Below are 8,467 nucleotides of genomic sequence, written 5' to 3' on the forward strand. Positions count from 1 at the left end.
ACATTTCTCCAAAGAAGACATACAGATGGCCAAGAAGCACATGAAAAGCTGTTCAACATCACTAATTATTAGAGAAATACAAATCAAAACTACAATGAGGTATCACCTCACACCAGTTAGAATGGGCATCATCAGAAAAATTACAAATAACAAAGAGAGGGTGTGGAGAAAAGGCACCCCTCTGCACTGTTGGTGGGAATGTAAATTGATACAGCCACTATGGAGAACAGTATGGAGGTTCCTTAAAAAACTAAAAATAGAACTACCATACGACCCAGCAATCCCACTACTGGGAAACTGACTGATTAGATGAGAGTGTTAAAGGAGTGATTGCAAAAGGAAAAAGGCAAGTCAAAGACAAAGACCCTAATGTCTTTCTTTTGGGAGTGAAGATGTTGGATTTCTAAATAATCACCGCTTCTCCAACTGCATTTTTTTAATTTTCAAAATGTATTAGGACTGTTTGCAGCATCCTTAAGACAGAAGTTCTCAATTTGTTGCTTTGTAGTAATTAGCATTTTATTTCTCTAGAGATCTGAGCTTCTAACATAGCCCTAGTATGCTGTGTATGGACACCAAGGGGGGAAAGCGGCGGTTGTGTGTGTGTGCGTGTGATGAATTGGGCGATTGGGATTGACATGTATACACTGATGTGTATAAAATGGATGACTAATAAGAACCTGCTGTATAAAAAAACAAAATTAAATTTATAAAAAAGAAAACATAAGGGAAAAGCTTCAGGACACTGGATTTGGTAATGAGTTCTCAGATATGAAACCAAAAGCACAAGAAACAAAATTAAAAATAGACAAAAAGGACTATACTAAACTTAAAATTTTCTTCATGTCAAAAGAAACAATGAACAGAGTGAAAAGGTACCTATAGAATGGGAGAAAATAACTGCAAATCGTATACCTGATAAAGGGTTAACATCTCGAATGTATAAAGAAGCTTATGTAACAACAAGGACAAGAAACTAAAAATCTGATTTAAAAAATGGACAAAGAACTTTAATAGATATTTCTCCAAAGAAGATATACAAATGACCAATAAGCACATAAAGAGATGCTCAACATCACTTATAATTAGGGAAATGTAAATCAAAACCACAATGAAATAGCACCTCATATCCATCTAGGGTACCAGTATCAAAAGAAAATAAGTGTTATCGAGGATGTGAAGTTAGAATCTTTGTGCATTGTTGGGAATGCAAATGGGGTAGCCATTATGGAAAACAATGTCTTTCCATATGGAGGAAATATGGAGCTTCCTCAGAAAATTTTAAAATAGGATTACCATATGATCCAGCAATCTCACTTCTGGGTATATATACAGTGAACTCAAAGCAGGATTCTGAAGAGACATTTGCACATCCATGTTCATTGCAGCATAATTAACAATAGCCAGGAGGTGAAAGCAACCCAAATTCCCACAACAGATTAATGGATAAAAACATGTGGTATATACATAAGATTGAATTTTACACAGCCTTAAAAAAGAAGGAAATCCTATCAGGCTACAACATGGATGAACCCCGAGGACATTTACGCTAAATGAAATAAGTCGGGTGCAAAAAGACAAATAAATATATAAGTCCACTCATATGAAATATCTAAAAGAGTCAAAATTATAGAAACAAAACAGAAAGGTAGTTTCCAAGGGCTGAGGGGAGGGGAGGAAGGAAGTAGTGTTTAATAGATGTAGAGTTTCAGTGTTACAAAATGATAAAGTTCTAGAGATCTGAACTTTACACAATAATGTAACTATACTTTACACAATAATGTGAATATACTTTAAACTACTGAACTGTACACTTCAAAATGGCAAAGATGGCAAATTTAATGTTATGTGTTTTTACAATAATAAAGAAATAAAAAACAAAAAAGTTAGCTTGGTCACATTTTCATCTGAACTGGTTTGTTAGGTTGTTTTCCCTTGAGTAATAGTTTTTGGGGAAAATTTTTTTGATTCAGTAAAAAAATAAGTATTTAGATTCACTTTGCAGTTCAGCAAAATAGGCCATTTCAATTCAGACTCTATTCCTAACTAGGGCCAATCTACCTTGGATGGAAGATAGCTGGTCCAACTTAAGCCAGCCTGTGGCTATTCTGTGGGTTAATTCCGCACTTCAAGTACAACGGGGCTAAAAACACTATTGATCACACCCCTGATTTCCTAAAGATGTCAGGGACATTTTACACTTTTCCTCTGAGGTATTAAATATCAGGCCTGCCATTAACCAGATGTGATAACAGACACAATAAAGCCAACTGCAAAGTTAACATTAAAGAATATTTCTCCAAAGGTCATGCTGCGGCCGTAGAATATCATAATGACCCTCTTCTTTGAGGGCTACTGGTTTCTCGCAAAAGATGTCCCTAGGCCAGCTTTGCAACTTCCACCTCTCCATGATAGCAAATAACTCAGAGATGATTCCTGCTGCCTATAACCCTTCCTAAGAATCATTTAACACAAGCACAAGCCTCATTTTAAAAAGACCCTCCCTGCTCCTTCTTATCAAGAGACACTTCACAGTTCACTAGCATACCCCCCCCCAATCCCCGCCCCGTTGCAGTAAGTCAGTAAATCTTCTTTGTTGGACAAAGAGTTTGCCTTGGTCGTCTTTGGCTGTTGGAATTTTTCCTCTCCCTTGCAGGAAAAGAATGTTTCCAACATATCCAAAACCAGCAGGCTTGGGAAGAAGGGTTTGTTCTTCCCCCAAAATGAGGATATATCTGAGATCTGTAAAGAGCCATTCCCAGCTCCTGGCCTGGCTCACCATCAGCCAGCCCACCAGGATCAGCAGAATCGCTGGAAGCTGGGCAAGATGCTCTCTGCCTATAACCATGCAGAGTAAGCTCCTTTCGCAGACTACTGCCAGTATCTTCCAACGTTCCCCTGGAAAAGGTGTGTCCTTCGGGTCCTTTAAAGCTATCACCACCTCCTTCTCTGAAACCACGCATCACCGACTGGGGGTACCTCAAGGTGTAACATTTGACACTCATCCTGCATCTCAAGTCTACACAAGTCAAATCAACACAAGTCTAATCATTCAAGGGCTTGCTAAAATGTCACCTCTTCAGAGACACCTTCTTTGATCCCTGTAAACTAGCCTCTCCACAATCTCTTACACAACATCTTACTCTTTTTTTCTTCTTAGCACTTATAGGAAGCACACTCAGCACTAGGCACTTCATGTTTTCCTTCACTACTTTATCAAATTCTTTTCTTAATTCTCATATTTTATAGAGCTTTATGGGCTTTTTAACTTTACAATCATGTCACCAACATGTCTCTTTTCCCCAATATTTATTGTAAATATTTCTTGTTCACAGTGCATTAGCTGCTGCTCCAAAAAAAAAAAAAAAAGATTGAAATAGAGTAATACATTCTGATTCCAGGTGGGATTCCAGGGGGGGCAGGTTCAAATACAGTTATAAAACCAAAGCATTCTGTTTATCTGTGAGGAACCTTAGTGGTCATAAAAACAGTTTCTCCCTGTCTTGCAGATAAAACTGAGGGCTGGAGTGTGGAGGCAACTTGAAAAGGCCTCGATTTACTGGTGACTGCATGCCTGATGATATCTGATGAAACAAGGGCAGAGGATGACTGCATGTTTTCAGTAGCACAACAGCTTAGTATTTTGCTTTCTTAAAATGAATATTTCTAAAAATGAAAATATATATGAAGTATACAAAGTTTGCACATGTGTAAGTTAAAGAACCATGAATAGTCCATTTACCTTAACAAATGGGCAGAACTATTGAAACTCTCACTGTGACACTCCCTGATCACTGCCTTCTCTTATTTTGTCTTGTGGAAAAAGGGGCAAGGAACTCTTCTGAATTTTGTTTTCATCATTCCTGTTTTATTTTATTTGTAGTTTTACTACTTATCCGTTCTTAAACTGACATGAATGATTTCATACTGTATGTAATCATTAACATCTTGCTTTCTTTCCACTGTTTTTGAGATTCAGCATTTTCATGCTAATTCATTTTGCTACATTAATTTTCATTGCTATAAAATATTCAAGAGTGTAATAATGCCATGCTTTATCCATTCTCTTACTCTGTGGATAAATTAAACTTAAATATTTGTGCTGAGAGCTGAGATGACCTGTGTCAAACACAGCATTAACTATTTGCTCCAGCAGAGCCTAGTGCAGAAAGATAAGACAGCAACCTAAGAAATAACTTCACTATTACCTTCAGAAAATTCTTGCAATTCACTGTATCCAGGCAGATAGTTTGCACTATTGGAGAAACAACTCTTTTAAAAGGAAGGACAAGAGTTTATTCATCTGTATACACAATGAGCTTATCAAAACGACAACATTTTAAAAAATACTCTATTAACCCCAAAGGAGGCAGGAAAGAGGGGAGAAGGATCCAAAAACAGGTGGGACAAATAGAAAACCAAAGGCAAGATGGTAGATTTAAATCCCACCGTGTCAATAATAACATTAAATATAAGTTGTGTAAACACTACAAGTAAAAGAGGCTGTCAAACCGAATTTTAAAATAAAGAACTATCTGTCACCCACAAAGTACCAACTTTCAACCTAAGGAATAGATAAACAGGAAAAGGCCAGAAAAAGATACAGCACGAAAACACCAATCCAAAGACAGCTGGCTAAATTAACGGGAGACCTAATTCTCTGGTTCCTTTCCTGCGGGAGGAACGATGTTGGAAAAGCCAGGAAGGAAAGAAGAGGCGACTGTGAGGGTCAACAGGCACAGAAAGACCTGCACGGCAGGGGCCGTCTACACTCACCGTGAGAACGAGGACACGGCGGCCTCAGGCTACGGAACCCGGAACAGTCCTCGGCCGGGATGCTGTCAAGGACCTGATGCTGCTGCCTGTCTCCGCAGCCCTGCCAGGACCTCTTTGTCCCCGCTGGTGGCTTCCTGTATGAGCGTGAGCCAATGTGAGGTACATCTGCACCAGGAGGAGGAGATCGCCTGGCGGACACAGGACTGCGAGAGGCTGCGGGGCGCGCGGTGCGAGGAGCAGAAAGGGCCGCAGTGGCCGAAGCGGAGGACTGGGCGTGGGGCTCTCTGGAGAAGGAGGCGGTCACCGTGAGCGGCCCCTCAACGCCCGCAAGCCCAGGGCCGCCTCGGGGAGCCTCCCAGCTGACGCCCCACCGGGCCCAGGGCGGCCCGCAGGCAAGGACAAGGACAAGGCGCTGCCAGCTTCCGGCTCCCGTCTGGCCCCCGAGGCCAAGGTTTTAAGAGACTGTACACAACCGAGCTAGAGCAGCTGTCGCAGCTGTCGCGCATCGTGATAGGCCCCACGCGGCGGGAGAAAAGGCTCACGTCTGGCCTACAACTCGCTTCCCGCCGCACTTGGCGACCTCGTGGACCGTGTCGGCCGGCGCATGCGCGGTGAGTGACACGTGTGCGCCGTGACCCGCGCCGGCGCGGACGATGCCGTGCCGGGCGCCGTGGCCACCCTTGCTTGCATGACAGGCTGATTCGGAAGGAAGTGGTGGACCCCCTGACCATGACAACCCCGTGGACCTCAATGTCGTGGGTCTGCAGTGGGCGGCCGGGCATCCTGGGTTCCAGAAGCTGCGGGCGAAGCTGCTGGCAGAGGTCAGGGGAAACCAAATAAACAGGCTTAGATGCAAGGGAAAGAAAAAATTCCCCGCACCAGATTGCCTGAGTGCAAAACCTGGCTCCCTGCTAACTAGCTAAATTACCCTAGCTGCTTTCAGCCTCACTTTTTCCAGCTTGAAAACAAGGATATTAAGTCTCCTTCTCAAAGGGCTAAAGTGAAAATTAAGGAATATGCGAAGTGAGTAGTGCTGATTCCAGTTTTTAATGGTAAATGACACTAATATTTTACCCTTTAGAATATCATTGGTTGGGGCATCCCTGGTGGCGCAATGGTTAAGAATCCACCTGCCAATGCAGGGGACACCGGTTCGAGCGCTGGTCCAGGACGATCCCACATGCCGCAGAGCAGCTAAGCCCATGCGCCACAAGTACTGAGCCCGCACTCTAGAGCCCAGGAGCCACAACTACTGAGCCCGCCGCACGCCTAGAGCCCGTGCTCGGCAACAAGAGAATGCACCACAACGAGAAGCCCGTGCACCGCAATGAAGAGTGGCCCCCGCTCACCACAACTAGAGAAAGCCCGCGCACAGCAACGAAGACCCAACACAGCCAAAAATAAATAAACAAATTTTTTAAAATATATCATTGGTTATTTTTAGTAAATAGCATTTGTTTAAATAGCTTTCTTCTAATCCAACTCTTTCCATTTATTCACAGTAGCTCTGTATTTTACTGAAAAACTTTTCAACATCTATTAATGTCCTTTAGTTTGTTGGTATAAAGAAATATGTTGATAAAGTTCCTGTTCCTGAAGTCCTTGCATTACTGAAATTAATCCCATTTGTTTATATCATAATTTTATAAATGGATAGCTGGATTCAGACTTCCAATAGTTTATTTGAAATATTTGCTTCTATACTTGTAATCAAAATTCATCTTATTTTCTCTGGTGTGCTATCTTTATGATACTTTATACAATGAATTAGGGGTCTTTCATCTCTTTCTGTGGACTGCAATTATTTAAATAGCATAGGAATTACGTGATCTATGAACTGAGATTAAACTCAGCAGTAAAACCATCTGAGCCTGCCACTGAATTCAGCTATGATTATTGGTCTGTTCAAATTTTCTGTATCATTTTTGGGTCAAATGGGATATTTTATGTTTTGATAATAAGTTGTCCATTTCTCTCAGTTTCCAAATTTATTATCATGAGTTTGTACAAGATGCTTTAATATAAATCTTTAAGCTTTTCTGTAATGTATCTCATTATTAACATTGTACATTTATTTTCTCTTTCTCTCACTCCCTCTTAATTACGTTTGCCAGGAATTTCCTTTTTTATTCTATTATTCTTTTTAAACAAAAATGTGTATTCTGTATCATGTAACATAGAACATGTTATATATCACAAAAAAAATTAAGGAACAGTGTCTTAAACAAGATAAAAGTTCATTTCTCTCTCATGTAAAAGAGGTCCAGAGGTGTGCAGCCTGGGACTGTTGTGTTAGCACTCTGGCATCGTCAGGGACCCAGACACAGTCTTCAAGCTGTGATTCCCCAGCCTAGCTTCCATCCTTGTGATCTTATCATTCCCAACAACTGTGGTGCTCTAATGATCAGATTCGTGTTTCTGGCCGGTAGCAGGCAGAAGAAGGGAAAGATAAAAGAATCACTTCACCAATAATTCAGCCCCCTTATTAGCCTTCCCAGAAGTTCCTGACCATACTTCTGTTTATGTATCATCTGCCTGAATTAATCATGGAGCCACAGTATGAGGCAAGGGAGTGCTAGGAATGCAGCCTGAGTAGATTTCCAACTCGAAAAATAATAATAACAATCAAACTTCTATTCCTGGATAAAAGGACAGGTATGGATACTGGGTGGGGCTGGAGGTTATCTGCTACAATTTCATGTATCCTGTCAAACATTTCTGCTTGCACTTCTACTTTAAATTTTCATAGCTTTCATGTCAATTAACTTTTCTTCCTAATTTCTGTTGGTTTATTTTGATACTCATTTTTTAAATCCTGAGGTCAGTTTATTTATTTTTTGTCTTTTAAATAAATTACAATAAAACACTTGAGAATATAAATTTGAAGTCCTGTATTTTGTTGCCTCATTTGCTAGATCTTAACCTTTTACCAGAGGGGTAAATGTTTATGGAGCTGTCCCAAGACAGCTGGAACTAAACCATTAGATTTTCAGGTTTATGATCTTTGAACATATATTCCCTGAGCTGGGTGGTTATTTGACATATTAAATGTCTCTTCTCAAGCACACAGTCTCTTGTATCAAAAGAGTACTGCTGTATCTGCCATTCTTTTATCTTTATTTACCTGTGTAATATATCTGTAGGATTAATTTCTAGAAGTGGAATGGCTGTGTCAAAGAGTGTAAAAAGGTAAAATCTGATACCTATCACAAAACAACTTATTAGTTTGATCGTCTTCTGCCCTCCAAAAAGTTTTCCAGGAAATATAAAATGCTTTTTCCCATACACTTTTGGTGAGAACATAACTTGCTAAAGCTGATTCAGATAGCAATCTGGTCATATCAGCCAAAAGTTAAATAGGCACAGCCTCTGACACAGCAAGCCCTCTTCTAGGAGTCTGTCTTACTGAATTGCTTTTATATGTACACAGATATACACTGTACGTGATGACTAGGAAATATAACCAAAAGACGTTAAAATTAAGTGAAAAAAAATCACATTGAAGACACATACATGTGCTATGATTCCATTTTGTAAAATAAAACTATATGGGCAGGGCTTCCCTGGTGGCGCAGTGGTTGAGAGCCCGCCTGCCGATGCAGGGGACGCGGGTTCGTGCCCCGGTCCGGGAAGATCCCACATGCCGTGGAGCGGCTGGGCCCGTGAGCCATGGCCTGCGCGTCTGGGGCCT

The 8,467-nt window shown here is 40.9% G+C and overlaps 1 long non-coding RNA gene and 1 pseudogene across 1 annotated transcript in view; one reads left to right on the plus strand and one right to left on the minus strand.

The window, feature by feature from the left end:
- Positions 1 to 8,467, minus strand: part of LOC102987758 (uncharacterized) — a 97,289-nt gene that overhangs the window by 16,788 nt on the left and 72,034 nt on the right. The gene's annotated exons all lie outside the window — the stretch shown is intronic.
- Positions 4,319 to 6,286, plus strand: LOC102989261 (nitric oxide synthase-interacting protein-like; annotated as a pseudogene).

The sequence above is a fragment of the Physeter macrocephalus genome, chromosome 17, assembly GCF_002837175.3.
Source record: "Physeter macrocephalus isolate SW-GA chromosome 17, ASM283717v5, whole genome shotgun sequence".
NCBI classification, from domain to species: domain Eukaryota; kingdom Metazoa; phylum Chordata; class Mammalia; order Artiodactyla; family Physeteridae; genus Physeter; species Physeter macrocephalus.